Source organism: Oxyura jamaicensis, chromosome Z, assembly GCF_011077185.1.
Source record: "Oxyura jamaicensis isolate SHBP4307 breed ruddy duck chromosome Z, BPBGC_Ojam_1.0, whole genome shotgun sequence".
Taxonomy (NCBI): domain Eukaryota; kingdom Metazoa; phylum Chordata; class Aves; order Anseriformes; family Anatidae; genus Oxyura; species Oxyura jamaicensis.
In genome coordinates, this window is record NC_048926.1 from 37,118,139 (window position 1) to 37,134,056 (window position 15,918).

At 43.2% G+C, this 15,918-nt stretch overlaps 1 protein-coding gene across 3 annotated transcripts in view; it reads right to left on the minus strand.

The window, feature by feature from the left end:
* The window catches only part of TJP2 (tight junction protein 2), a 63,669-nt gene extending 49,899 nt beyond the window's left edge, over positions 1-13,770 (minus strand). Inside the window, exons 1-2 of one of the 3 annotated variants that reach the window (XM_035309673.1) lie at positions 13,749-13,770; positions 1,690-1,810 (exon numbers count right to left, since the gene is read on the minus strand). The gene's annotated coding sequence lies outside the window, so the exon portion shown is untranslated. Of the gene's footprint in view, positions 1-1,689; positions 1,811-5,410; positions 5,430-13,726 lie in introns of those variants that run through there. The other 2 variants (XM_035309670.1, XM_035309672.1) reach the window with 2 other exon arrangements.
* Positions 13,771-15,918: the final 2,148 nt, after the last annotated feature.

Sequence of the window (15,918 nt, forward strand, 5' to 3'; positions counted from 1 at the left end):
TAAGAACAAGAAAAAGATATGCAGAATGCACAAGACATAATATACTCAAAATATTCTTGTCCATTTTTTCTTTCTGATACAGAGGTTAATTTAAAAAACAAAGCTCCAAACAGCAGCTCTTCAGCCAAGTCCGTTCTTTAGAGCACTAAAGCTCTGCTTCAAAGCTTTGCCTCTCCCTATCCTATTTATACTGGCAAACCTCCTGCTGAAGAGCTCGTTAAGAAACAAAGCAGTTCTGCAGCCCTATTTAGTAATAGCAAGGTCGCACGCAGACTGAGGTATTGTGACCACTTTCTGGGTGCTGCTTTTCAGGAAAGACTGGAATTAGCTTGAAATCAGTCCCCCTAGACTGAGAGCCCAGGGGAGAAGAGAGAGAAGAACCATCAGTGAGAAAGCAGACGGACACAGCCACCCCAGTCATTTGCTTGCCCATTCCATAACTCCTGGAAGCTCACAAGCTGGGTGGCCAGATGCAGCCTCTGAAGCATCTTTTTCTAGAGGATAAATGGTTCTGGAATTCTGCTCAGAGTTACGCTTACACATACCAAATTCCCTGCTGTAAGGCTTGTACCATTCAACTTGAAAGCTTTTCATTTCAAGGAAACAGTGCAAATGAGTCTGCTAGAGAACCCAGCTAGAACATTCCTGCCTATCCATGCTTCAGTGACATTTTCATGTCATATTTTCCCCCCACACAGCTCGCTGTTGAAACAGGACTTGCTAGTTTGTTATTTTATATAATGCCAACATCTTATTTTTTTTTTCCTTTTTTTTTGTTTGGTCTTTCTATCATGTCTTTAGAGTCTTATTAACCAGCATCCTCTCCCTTTACTCCCAGAACTTTAGCTAAAGCCAATCATCTGTTAGTTTAAGTTTATCACAAATTAGGAAGACCAATCAATACCCACATTTCCAAGTAAGTAACTAAAGTAGCAATAGTTATTCATCTCTCAAGAATGAAAGATAAGTCAATTTTAGCTTCGTAAAACCAACATAAAGATCGTTTGCTCTCTTAAAATTGTCATCTGTTAATGACTTACAAAAACAAGCCAAGCGTGCTTGACTGACACAAGTACGCATTTTATATTCTCTGGAAGCACTTGAGAAAATGTTTCCAGTGTAAGGTTAAGATGCCAAAAGGATTATATTTACCTTAATGATGTACTATAAGAAAATATGCAGCAAAACAACTCTCTTTGTGTGTGGCTATTCTGTTTCCCAGGACTCTACTGAGTCACTAAGCAATTCCCATTAATATTACCCTCTGTGCTTAAAGTAATTTATTTATTCCCAAACCCACGCTAAATATTTATATTTGCTGAAGACACCACCAAAGATTAAATCCATTCTTTACCAATGTTTAGCTAAGAGATGAACTAGTCCAGGCCTGTGCATTAGTATTTGCATAACTTCAGCACAATATTGAGTTCATTGCAGAAGTCTCTCCTCTTCAGGAGGCCTGTGGTACATCATCACGCTTTCACTAAGTGTGCGTGTGCTTGTTCTAAGTTGCTACTGAAATCCAGAAGAACTAGTTCTGATTTCAATATATTACTTACTCTACTGAGTACTGCTTCATAAAACCTTTTAGAAGCATAGCTAAAAGAATGAACATGACAGACAGAGAATGACAAGAATCCATCATTTCCAAGTAATCACTGGTTCTAACAGATGTAACTTGACCACTACCTTGTCAGGAATGTTGATTTTTGAGAGTCTTGGTCTGCTTGCTGTGAGATGCTTTGGGCGTGAGGTACAGCTGTGCTCCCAGTCCCACTCGCAAGGAGATGGCAATGCAGCACTGTGCTCCCTGAAAAACAAAGCCTCGTTTTAGTTTTGTGTAATCACAAAAGAACAGACTGAAAGCCTGGGACACCAAAGTCCTTGAGATAAAGAGGATACATTTCCCCAGTTAGTTTGGCATGCTTTAGCTTCCCTGGCAGTCAGGTTGAAGCAGTGCTCGCATAAGGGAGATGTCCACCCATTTAACACTTGCAGCAACAGTATGAACTTCAAGTCAAGCACTGTTCCCCATCAGGTGCCCACACGGGCCTGCACACAAGGAAGAAAATGCATTCTTGCAAGCTAAATAAGGTACAGACAGGAAGCATGCTGATTTTCCATTTGTTGCACTTGTCTTCTCCTTAAGGCATTTGGGCCTTTTGTTTTGATTTATTCTTTAGTCTGATAGCTTTGTTCACACAAGATTTACAGAGCTAAGCTAGTAACAGCACTAACTATAACCTTGCTAAGAACAGATGCATATGCTCCGGGTATTTCAGTTGGTAATTTAACAGCTCCACTTGCCAATTGCAATCTCATTTTCTGCCCCTTCCCCTCTCAGGGCTGCTCTGTTACCCCTCCACCGCACAAGCTGTGTCAGCTCCCACTCAGCATTCCTGCCAGAGGGCTCCTCCTCTCTCCACCCCTCATCACAGCCCTTCATTATCCTGTGTAGGAGAACTGAAAAATGAGTGGTTTAACTACAGTGAAGGGCAGACTTTTGACAGGAATAGAAACAGAAGCCAACGGTTAGAAATTTCTTGTTCCCAGCACATCTTGATTGTCTTAATTCCTCTCAAAGAGCATCCTTCCAAAGTGTCCCACCTTCAAAGATATAGACAGAACTCCTTAGAAGCGTATTGTCTTTCAAAAAAAAAAAAAAAGTGTTTTTTTTGTTTGTTTGTTTGTTTTAGGTTCATAATGCATAGCTACTTCTGGATAGCAGGAAAGCCATAAGAAAAATAATGTTGCACTGTCAAGCTAAAATGTCGTTTTCCATCTCTACTGTCTCTTCCTGCATGAAAGCACCTTTCTCAAAGTAATATGCTACTCTTTTAAATCATGGTAGGATTTCTGAAGTCACAGAAAAAAAAAAATGCTTAATATTATTTTCTATTACCACCAAAAAGCAACGAGAGCTACACATTATGAACAAACATCAGCTTCGTTGTTCCAGTCTTCATCGTTCCAGGCTGTATGCAGAATAAATACTCTTTTGGAAGCAGCAGGAAAGTTACATGAGGAAAATAAAACTATACTACCATTAATGTTATAATTTACCTCTCTCTGTGAAGATGCCAAAACTTATAAAAATCCATCTGCCGCAGAAATCGTATCACCATTCCAAGCGAAAAAAAATGGAAATAGGAAAACATACTTGATAATGCCTTTGACACGGAAATGTAAATGAATACCGTAGCAAAATAATGTATTTCCCTTTCACAACTTCCAAGTGATAGCACTGGAGCTGGCATCACATTCTAATGCTAATTTTTATCTTACGGATAATTAAGAGCAGTAAAGGAAAAATTTAAGTTAGGAATGCACCTGAATTTGCGCAGTAAGGAGTCAAGATGAGGATCTCTACACCCTGCGTTCAGCATTAGCTTTCGGAAGCCATCTCATGTTGTTAATTAATACATATATACAATATTATTATATATTATTATTAAAACATATATATGCTTTTAAAATGCACATCTTGATATTTATATGAACCTGAGAGTACCTCTAGAAGCTATATGAGAAGTAGATGTTAAGTGAATTACTCATTTCCTTATTCCAGCTGTATAGAACAAGCAGTCTGCAGCTACAAAAAGATCAGTGTTTTTTTCTTGAACTTAGTTCACTTTACAGCAATAATTTGTCACCAGCCTTTAGTTCCCTGAAAGATTTAATGAAAACATAAAAGGGATCCCGATTACAGTCCAATGACAACAGCTTTTCTGCTTTTGTGAAACAGTTGGAATAGCAAATCCAAATGTAATCCAGATACATCTTAAACAGCTTGGAATTCCAGGCATATATAACTATTATATCAACTAACCCTCTCTGTGAAAGGAGGAGATGCCTGATTAAGGATGCTGGAAAGACAAACAAAGATTAACAGGCTAGGGTCTTTTGCACTTTGATACTGATGCTCGGTAGCCGATGAAAGAGAAGCAACCCCATATTTGAATTACTAAACAAAAATAATGGGTGCTAAAGTTGCTAGTTTCATTTTTGGATGGCTTGTTTCAGGCTGCGACTCCGGCCAAACAAGCCCACTTGAAAACAAAGAGGAATTCTGCAAGAATGTACCACTACCTTCCAACACAATTCCTCACAGTATCGAGAGCAATCGTGTAAGCCTTTTGTCAACACATAAAGAGAGGCCGAAAAATTCTAAGAGATTGGCATGCAGATAACTTACATGAAACAATCAAAGGAAGTCACAGACTAGGACACTCCACTGTCCCGTGTCCAAATACACTGTACGAAGAATCCCTTTTACCAGCAGACTAAATATACATACATACATATGTGTATATATATATATATATATATATAAAGCTCAACTACTCATTAATACAATACCAAAACCCTAGGACAAACTTGCAGAATTCTTGTGTTGGTAAGAGCCTGGAAACTGTTGGCATCAGTGTATTTTATAGACTAGTTTTTGTGGGTTTGGAGATAGAACTGAAAAGTTATATTGTGCTCTGTGTTTGAATTGCTTTTACTGCTGCTGTCACCATTAGAGGAAGTGCTCTTGTGGAAAAATTACAGGAGAAATCTGAGTTCAGTCACAGCCAAATAATCACATTTTTACTTCAAACTTTTCTTTGAAGTCCTGCTTACACAGAACTATCTCAAAACAGTAGAAACTTATCTAATAATTGGTCTTGAACAAGAACCTATGCCTGCACTATGCCTGAAACAAGGAGACACCCTTCTAATGCAGAACAAGAATATGAGAGACTAGAAAGGCTGTGACGATGCCCATCCATCGGCACTACTTATACAGGGACAGGTAGGAGAGAATCGACCCCCTTCTCACACTATGAGTTTTTGAGGGAAACAGCAATGAACAAGGTAAGCCCTAATACTCAAGTTGTGTTGTACAAGAAAGTATTCTGTACTGTTTAAAAAACACAGAATGGTGTTCATTTCAGAGATGGAATATTTAACACCTTTAACTCATATATCTTTTAATAATTAACGCTTTCCTCTCAGAAAACTGAATTCTTACGTATGAGGAACTCTTGCTTCCTAGCAGAGAAGGAAAGTTGCACACATGCAGAAAAGTGTTCTTCTCCACTAAACACAAACTGTTAGTTCTCCCATAGGTAAGAGTAAAATACACTTTAAAAAAAAGGAATGGGGAGAGAAAATGGACATCCACACAGCAGATTTCAGTAGTGCCCAGCAAACACAAAACAACTATTTTGTTTTCATTTCTGAAGTGTATACACCTGCTTATCTCTTCTGTTCTTGAGCAAATTCCTGATTTAGGAATAGTGTCTTCTCCTGACTATTCTGCCAGCCAAGGACAAACGGTACACAGAAATCTCAAGCAAAACCACAAAGTTTAACTACAACAGCAGAAAACAGTTTGCTTGGAAACTACAAAAAAAAAAAAGATTACCTGTTCAATGAACGATACACCTCTTTTCTGATGAAAAGTTTTCAAAACTGCAAGGCAAGCACAGATTTTCCCATTATTATTCCCTGACAGTATTTTAACACTTACCCTGGATGTTGCCACAGGTTTGCATGTCTACCCTCAGGAAGCAGCTCCCTCTTGTTAAGGGGAGTAATTCCTATTGCTGCTTCTAAAATAGTTATATATTTCTTGTACCGCATCCTGCCTCTCTCAGGAGTTTCACCATGCTAAGTTATCATCCAAATGCAGATTCTGCCATTGAAGTCATGCCTCTTCTCTTATCTGAACTGCTGTTTTTCAAAACGCGTTCGAGTTTCAAGCATGTAAATAAGGCTGTCCCCCTTCTCCCAGGCTTGGAGAGTTAGCAGGAGAGAAAAACCAAAGAAAAACTCCCACCAGATTCCCCTGAAACGTCATTGTTACATAATTCGATCTTTGAATAAGACACTAATGAAAATGATTGAAGAGACAATCACGGTTCTAAGCCTGGCCGGATAATGCACACTCTTCAATTGACTAATCCTTTGCTAAATCTCTGCTGCCTATAATCTTCCAAGTACTAATGGAGCCCTAGGTAACTTCTCTGTCAAATCAGTCCAGGGAATGAGAGAGATCTGCACAGAAAACTCTGGACTTTTTTTAGACACTGGAAGACAAAAACAGATTTTTCTACAAACTTTCTCCTCATCACCAGAAGTCAGAAGTGATATCCAGTCAGAAAATGCACAGATAAACTTTCAATTTCTTGACTTGTTGCAGAATTAAGAAAGCTAAAGACTCCATTACAATACCTAATAGTCATTCAGATGGGTCTCTCACAATGTCTGTCGCCACTTTCTACGTCAAAACTGTTTTAGCCACGAGGTAGGTAGCCTCAGGTACTAACTACAAAGGCAGATGTGGATGTGCATGTTGCAATAATAGTGATGTTTTGGAAGTGCTGCAGCACCGTCAAACGACAGTATTAAGGAGACTTTGTGGATTGCAAAAAGACCATCTAAGGAACTGTTCTGATGGTACTCAGACACTAAGATAGTAAATATGAACGTTTTGTATATAATTTTAATGTATTAATGATATTACTATGAAGGTGCACAACTGTTATACAGAAATGTTAAAAGACCAGATGGGACAGGAAGTATTTCTTCTAAAGCCTTCAGCTACAACTACTCCTTTCGTACACTGTCTTAGTTACTCTCTATTCTCTTATTCCTTGGGAGTCTGTCTCAGGAACAGTGCTTTTCAGTATCTTCATCAATGATCTAGACGATGGTATCAAGTGCACCCTCAGCAAGTTTGCAGATGACACCAAGCTGAGTGATGCCATCCCAGAGGGTCCTGGACAGGCCAGAGAAGTGGGCCCATGTGAACTACATGAGGTTCAACAAGGCCAAGTGCAAGGTGCTGCACCTGGGTCTGGGCAATCCCAGACATGAGTACAGGCTGGGAGAACTCACTGAGAGCAGCCCTGCTAAGGATTTGGGGGTTCTGGTGGATGGAAAGCTCAACATGAGGCAGCAGTGTCCACTTGCAGCCCAGAAAGATAGACAAATCCTGGGCTGCATCAGAAGTGGCCAGCAGGTGGAGGGAGGTGATTGTGCCCCTCTGCTCTGCCCTTGTGAGGCCCCACCTGGAGTGCTGCATCCAGGTCTGGGCCCCCAGCACCAGAAGGACGTGGGGCTGTTAGAGCAGGTCCAGAGGAGGGCCATGAAGCTGATCAGAGGGCTGGAGCACCTCTCCTGTGAACAAAGGCTGAGGGAGCTGGGGATGTTCAGCCTACAGAAGGGAGTCATGTTCAGCCTCACTGAGAGGCCTTACTGAGGCCTTTCGATACTTAAATGGTTCTTACAAAAAGGATAAAAAGGGACTCTTTACTCAGATAATAATGACAGGACAAGGGGAAATGGTCTTAAACTAAAATATGATAGCTTAAGAATAGAGTAGGAAACTCTTCACTGTAAGTAAGGGTGGTGAGGCACTGGCACAGGCTGCCCAGAGAAGCTGTGGCTGCCCCATCCCTGGAGGTGTTCAAGGCCAGGCTGGAAGGGGACCTGGCCAGCCTGATTTAGTGGGTGGCATCCCTGCCTACGGCAGGGGGGGGTGGAGTCAGGCAATCTTTAAGGTCCCTTTCAACCCAAGACATTCTACAATCTCTAATTAATACTAATGGGCTATCTGTGGGACTGATCTTAGAAGAGCAAAACAAAGTTAAACCTTTTTTAGATTGAGGGAGTACCGCTACAGATGACTGACAGAAGGAAACATACAGTTTCTACCTACCTACTTGCATGCTGACTTGAAAGGAATATGGAGTCTGAAAACTTGTGATGTATTAAGAAAGGTAATTAACATATTAAGCACACAGAAATGAAATTAAGAAAATAATTACTTTTGCAGGTCCAAAACCGCACTTAACTACAGCTTCAAATGTCTGTATACAAAGTATTAAGAAGCTTAGGAAAGTGAAGTACTACTAGAAGTCTCTAAGGACAGTTAATATCATTAAGCTTGCATGCATCCTGGCTTTTGATAGCTTTGTCAGATCTATTGTGAAAGCAATATTGACTAGGAAAGGAAAAGACAAGAAGTAGGCAGTGTTTCAGACAATTCCATTTTTTCCATGAACCTTCTAACTGCAGCAGTCTATGCCAATATCCAATTTTACTGGAACACAAAAAACGTTTGATAAAACCCAACCTTCCTTCAAAGTCATTTTTGTCATCAACATCAGTATTACAGCAATTTCTCCTCTGAAGTGCTATTTCTTATTCTTTCTATTCTCCTTCTTAGCCCTTTTTTTACCCTAATTTTTTCCTTTATAGATCTAAGGAACAGATCTCCCTTATAAAAACTTCCTGAAAGTGCTTTTTAAAGCCAGAGCCATAAGCAAAGTTTAGAAACCATTCAGTGCACCTTTGACCATTTTTTATCTCTCTGGGGAAAGCCAACTAAATCTGACTAGAACAGGTGCCTCACAGCTAGCCTTGTGCAAAGCTCACAACCAAACTCTACTTGGAAGAAGCACAGGCTTCTTCCAAGTAAAGTATCATGAAATCTTAAGATATCTGGAGGCAGTAAAGACTGACTCACCGTTTATCAACTTCCTTCAACTTTGTTTGAAAATAAAAATTCAAAGCTACTAGTACACCCATTGTTATTGAAGGACTACTTTTGCAGAGCAAACAAAAGCTTTAAAATATACCTCAATCCATTGTTTCCTGTTGAGGAGTTATCATCCACTCCCCTTCTTCTGGTTTTGTATTTTTTTTTTCCAGGAAAAAACAAGTTTTACTGAAAGAACATAGCACATTCTTCCTAGCTGGAAACATACAAGTGAACAAACTTATTTAAGCTGTTAAAGAAAAGTATGTGTCAACTTCAGGAACTCATGGTCCTCAGCAATATCCAGACAGATAACAGCAAACCACCTCAGAGTTTAGCTAAAAATGTTATTTGCTTACTCAATGTATCTGTACTCTGCCAACCATTGATTCCCCATGGATTCCACATTACTTACAAATCAGTTTACCAAATAAAGAAAATCCAGTGACATGAACTTCCATCAAATGGCATTATATCAAGGCTTGGAACCTGTCACTGTCTTACCAAGCTATGCTGCTATAAGGAACAAGGACACGTGCAAACTTTAAGCTTTTCCTACACCTGTTTCAAAGTCCCCAACTATTTTCTGTGCTTCCTTAGCTGCAGCAGAAAAAATAAATGTGCTGGGGCAGTGATTTCCACCCTGGTGAACTTCTACAGAGGACTTTTGCAAAAGCAGTTCAGAGTATTTTCATTGTATTGTTCAATGTATTTTCATTCATGTTACAACGGAGTCTAAATTTTTTGCAGTGAATTGTTTAGAAAGTAAGACATATTTCAGGGAAAGGGGAAATAAAGATGAAAGCTGTTTTCTGCATTGAAGAAACACTTAAGACATCAAAGTGAAGGCATCCTTTTACTCTAATCTGCAATGGATGAAAACGAGTCATGCTCTTTTAATTAGATGTAGTGCATGTTTCTTGTGAAACTGATGACAGAAGCACGATCATATCTTCAGTCACTTCAGACCCAAATCCAAAGGAGACAACAGCTGTCCACTGAAGCCAAAAATTACTCTGGAAAGAGAAAATTCTTTTTTTCCCTTATCCCTCAACAAAACATCTCTCCAACACCTACAGACCAAAGAATTCTGTCACGAAGAGAGCAAAAAACCAAAGGTCTTCTCCTACGCGCTTATTACTTGGTGACAAGAACAACAACAACAACAACAACAGACAATAAACTTCCAGAGCAAGTGTTTTGTTTGGGCTATACAGCTAAGAAACAGCCAGGGAAACAAGTCAATGCATATGTAAAGCCTGATCTGTTGAAACAACCTTGAGGCAAAGGAACACCAAGGTTCAGATTTTGTATTTCTTTTTAGGAAGGGGGTCACTGGGGAAACAGTTTCATGAAAGAGAAGGGGAGTACTTGAAATCTTCTTTCACACAGCTTCAGTGGCTGCAACTGCTTTTGGCCCCTCCCTGGAGAGCATCCCTTGCCCGAACAGCCCATATGTTCCTGGAGATTCTCAGAATCAGCTTATACAAAGTTGTGCTAAGGAGGCTAGAGACACCAGCAGTCAAATCTGCCAGCTATTAAGCAGAGCTAGATGATGAATCAGATGTTAGAACAGAGGGAGCACGCTGGACTACAGACAGCCGTGCTGTCAGTGACGTACGGGAGAGATTTATTGGTTTTCACTAATGATCTCTCACAAAAAAAAAAAAAAAAAAAAAAAAAAGGTACTAGCAGGGCAAAGCAAACAGCAAATAGGTTGAACAAACACATGAAACCTTGGTTTACTTGAAGCCAAGCACTACTGAGCTCATGCTCCGTTTATCTATACAAGGGGGGCTGATGTTAAAGAATTAGTTTGGCGTGACAGCATGACAACAAAAAGCTTCTGGGAGAAGTATTACTGACCCTGTCTTAGGAAAAATACAAAGTGGTCCAAAATATCAGGTCTCGTGCATGGCTTAGTGGAAACATAGCCAAACCTAAACAGAGATCTGAAATCTGAAATTTCATGTGCATATAGACCACGCCTGAGATAACGTGCATGCCTTGAAGAAATAAAATGAAATTTCTCAGAAGCAGTTCTGGATTGCTAGTCCAAAAGAGGTGCAGACAACAGTATGGAAAGAGACCAGGCACTAGGAAAAAAAAATCTGAACAGAAAGGGATTCCCAGACAGGCTTACTTTATATTTTTCCTCACATGCCTCTTACTGACCCTAATATCACATCACACAGCATTTTTGTCTTATGATGTTATACATGTGAAAATACAGCACTAATGAGTTTCATTCTTTCCACGGCTCCGGATTAGGAACTGTGGTTATCTCTGAGGTTCCAACACTCAGATACACAATGACAACCTGACCTAATTTCAGGAAGCCTTGGGTAGCTCATGTTTCCAAAAAACAAAGCATGCAGCTCATGAATATACAGCGGGGTAGATGCCATACAAGATACCAGGCCAGAGCTTCCACAGGTCTGTGATTCTGAAGATCATAAACATTTTAAGTACACTCACAGCTGCAAGAGTCATGTAATGCTGAACAGAAAGGAGAAGCCATGCTCCACATTCTCATTTGAAACAGAAATCTAAACTGTTACCTAACATCATGCACTTTCAAAAAGCAATTACCTAATTCAGAACAAGCGAACACACACTAAAAAACAACACAAACATTAATAGTTTAAGTCGTAAAGTGATCTGTAGTGGGCTTAAGCAAGTTAAGAATCACAATTTACGTATTCCCTCCCCCCTACCAGGAAAAAAAAAAAAAAAAAAAAAAAAAAAGATTTACTTCTGAACTGTGACCTAGCTGTAAGGACATCCTCAGTACTGGTGAAATATACCAACCATTAGAGGAGGAGAAGAAGCTATGGAGAATCTGCGGACAAGGAGCAGACATACTTGAGAAGGGAACTGGCACAAGATACAATGCTGCTCCTCCTGAAGAAGAGGGTAGGTTCAGATAGTTGAAAAAGTGGTTGAACAGTTCTATTACGGCAAAAGTATCAGGGGGAGCAACCTGGGCAGAAACGATAAACTTCAGTACTTCCCTGAGGGCTGACAGACAATGCAGAGTACGTGCTCATGGGACTGAAACCAAACCTTTAACCGTGAATGACGACATGCGCCAGTACACTGCGTCAGCGTGGCCATGCAAAACCAGCAACACCCACTTGGGTGCTGCCGTCTTTACGGGAAACTCTCCACTTCCAGCCATTCTCCACTACGGCAAGATCCACGGGAGAAGACAGACTTAAAAATTATGCCCTATAGTCTCACTATCGTAAATGTTTGTTTTACAAATCGATTGTCTCATTTTACAGAAGCCATTCACAGAAATTCACTGCAACACAGGATTATGATTCACAGGCCTTAAGCTGCTGATCTTATCCAAGATCAACTATCAGATTTAATACATATTTATTTTTTTTTTTCCAGGAATGAGTGTTTTCACACCTGCTTGAAAATAAGCCAGACCGGAAAATCTCTAACTTCATCAAACTGTACCTCCTATACCATGTCAATGCTTTCTTTTCCCCTTTATTGGAACAACTGATTCCAGGATTGCTACAAAAGCATGAAATCAACACAGCCAAAGCCTGATAAAAGCTACACTGTCCTTGAGACTGTAAATGCTGTTATTTCAGCAATTAAATGAGAACAGTCTTGTAACCAGAGCTTCCTTTGCTGTACAAGGAAGTTTTGGAGACAGACCATGTTGGTAACTTAACGTACACGTGCACACACAAACACCTGCTATTGTCAAAACTTGTACCAAGCTGAATGCTGGTTTGAGGTAGTCCTGAAATATTTTGTCATTCCCCACTTAAAGATTGCTAAAATTCAGGAACTTTCAGATGCTTCTACGCATCTAGATTTTGTAAAGGTATACCTCAGCTTGTGAGCTATGCCAATGCCTATGTGTTATTTTAACTACTACGAAAGTTTTCCTGGTTGTCCTTACAAGACACTGAACCAGGAAAGGGGGGTGCAATCAGAAAGTATCAGAAACTTAATTACTTTGATGCTTCATCCTGAAGAGCTCTACTGAGATTATAGTTCATGAAAAGCATCGGGACCACTCTAACCGCCCTGCATAATTCCAAATGCTTGTCTTTAGTCTCACGAAAGCCCTGCGCAGGGGCGATGAGTGCAGCAGCAGTTGTCAGCACTGTAATCTGGGGCAAAGCAGAACGCAGCCAAAGCGGGATGCAGCTTCTCCAACGCCCTGTGACCACCTCTGAAGAAGGGAAGAGGAGTCCCTGCCGCTACTTGAAGGCGACACGCCGGGCATAACAAGGTGTTTGCATATAACAGTCCGTAAGCAATTATAACTGTAAACTTACCTAAAAGTCAAATGCATGCAGAAAGCTTCCTCAGAGGCCTGATGAAAGCCCTCCTAAGCACTAGTTTACCCTAAGTACAGCCTTACTAACTGTCTCTAAATGGCACACGTGCTTCCACCACGCGCAGCAGCTCAAACTCTTCTCGAGAGCCCTGATGAGCCCATCGAGAGCCCATCAACTTACATAAATGCGCGCACACAAGCTTCCTGTGCTCTCTAATACCTGATCTTGTGTATCGTGACAGGCGGTGGTGCCTGGAACAACTTGCACACGAATTCTTGGACTAAGGACTAAGTCATTTTTTTCCTTTTGCTTCAGCAAAAAAAAGTGGTGGTTTTATCGGTCACGGCATACCCGGTTGTCGTGCTTGCTGCCTTTTTTTGTTTTTGGCCCCCCTCTGAATCACAGCTGAATCACGGCCCTGAACAACTGCTTCGAAAAACACATTTTGCCGCATAAAAGAGCGGCTAAGTCACTTTAATTTGCCTCGATCCCACCCTGGTAATCACACCCCAAGCTCACACCCAAGCAGACCTCGGGTGGCCTCTGCTGGAGCACAGCTGCGGGCGGCACGCGGCCGGACCCGCACAGCGCTCCCAGCACCGATACTCGGACGCCCGCAGCGAGTTACGCTCGGGAAGCGACATCGGAAAGTTTTCCGATACCCGACCCCAAACTCCTGCGCGCCCGGGCAGCCCGCAGCTTTCCCCCTGCCGAGCAGAACACCCGGGGAGGCAGGGTTGCGCCGGGGGCGAGCTGGGGGCCGCCCGCCCCGACGCGGGCAGCGGGCGCGGTGTTGGTACCGCCGCAGCCCCTTTGTCCCGCAGCTCCTCGCCCTCAGACCGCCCCCGCCCGGCCCGGCCCGGCCCGGCCCGCCAGGACGCACCTGCCCGCCGGGGGCTACTCGCCTGCTCGCGGAGGTCGCCCCGGTGCAGCGGCAGAGGGCGGCCGGCCCTTCGCCTCACGCCGCCTCTCGTCCCGGCGCCGTGCCCGCCGAGGAGCGCGGCTGCGGCTCCGCTCCCGCCCCGCCGGGCGATTTCCTGCCGGGACACGGGGCGGGCTCCCACCGGGCTCCCACCCCGCCTCAGGTGCCGGCCTCGCCCCCAGGTGGGGCGGAGGAGCCGGGCCGGGTCGGGCCTGAGCCGCGCCGGTGTAAGGGGAGAGGGTGCGAAGCGCAGCCCCACCTGCGGCCGCCGCCGCCCCTTCCCTCCCCGCCCCGCGCCTGGCGGGGCTGCGGTGCCGCTGCCGCCCTGCCGGCCCCGCGGCGGCGAACAGGAAATACCGGCCCCAGCTCCGCGCCGCTGAGTCACGGCGGCGGGGCCGCCCCGGCCGCCTCGCCCCCCGGCCCCCCCCCGCCCCCCCCCCCCGGCCCCGCAACTCCCCCGGCTCGGTGGCCTGCGAGGGAGCCGTGCGAGGAGGCGGCGCGGCCGCCCCGCCACGCGTGGCTGTGGACGTGCTCCTTGCCTTTTGTCCCGGGAGAGCCTCGGCACAGGTCCCCCGAGCGCACTGGTGGGAGCTGGGCGGTCACATCCCCGCCGCGCCCGAGAGCTGCCGGAGGCCAGTCCTGCTCCCGAACCGCCCCGGTCCGAGCTGCGCTGCGGGCTGCAGTGCCGCTGGTACCGGCTTCCTGCGATCGCCGCTGTCCTGCAGCGGGAACGAGGAAGGCAAGACCGAACAGCCCTAACTGGATTCTTCGGAGTCGTGTTTCTTCTCCATTGTGCAGCGCGAAATGCCACAAAGAATTCCTTATCTGCCCTCTTGCGCGGTTGAAGCCCACGCCAGCTTCTCTCAAGTTAAGCCACGTTCTCTCTCGGTGAACAAAACCTGCTCCAAGCTCCTCTGGTTTCGCGTTAGCTGCCCTTGAGAAAGGGCAGATGGTTTTTCTAGTTGCTAAATATTCCAGATTCCCAAAGCATTCTTAGTTCCGACCTAGTTTCTTCCTCGTTAAGCAGGTGAACAGCATGTTTGTGCAGCATGCCTCATACAGAAACCAAGATAAAGAAGGCAAACAGTGCTCTTCGTGAAGGCGCTGGACTTTGGAAGCAGGCCCAGGGAGCAGAAAGAGCCCAGTTTATTGATAGCAAATACCAGACTGTGTTCAGATGTTATTTTGAAAAGCCCTGCTTGTAGCTAGAGTTAATAATTAACATGCATGCACATACTGTAGCCTTCGACTGTTCCAGTCTAAATGTCCTAAACAGGAAAAAAAATACAGAAAAAGGGACTTCCGTAACTTGATGTTTTCTGTCAGCTACGGAGAGGAACTGGGATCAGTAAGTAACACAACGTTGTGTTCAAGCAACCCAAATTGAGGCTTAAGGAGTGGAAACTTAGTCTGACATCCAGGTATGTGTCAGACTACTTGGTTTACGCTGTGCTCGGTGTCTACTTCCTTAATGAATGTTTAAAAACTCCATTTGTTAGTTCTATAAATGTTTTCCTTTTCTGAAGCCACTTTTCTAACAGTGGCTTTATGATACTTAGTTAATGGCTCTGAAATGTTCTGAAGAGGAGTAATATTATTGACACACATAATATATTCCTTTTTTTTTTTTTAGCTAGACAGCAGAGAACACCAACGGCTTGTACAAGAATACACATCTGGAAACTAACAGTGTTTATGAAGGTACTCCGTGTAATACTGATCACATAGCATTAACCACCATGACACAATTTTTTAAAATTCAGCGACAATGCTATATGGCCTGTTTTAAACGTGTTGTTTCCTTTGTCTAACTGTGTCTGTCTTTCCTTAAGCTGAACTCCAAAAAAGGTTTGTAATTAATAACTGTTTGAAAACCTGTGTTTGTTCATAGCTCTGTTTATTCTTCCCCCAGGAAAACAGTCTCCAACGGCTGTCTCCTTTGGTAGAAGTCATGAATCTTGCCTTTGTTTTATGATGGGCGAGAGTACAGTTTACATAAAAGACAATGTGGGACAGAGAGGGACATAACTCTGGACAACTTTTTCTTATCTTTAAACTGTAGTTAAATAAAAAGCCTCAAGAGCAACATGGACTGGAAGATCTGGTTGATTGGTTACACTTGTAAGTAGTGGTGTGCAGCGTGAAATTAAAAT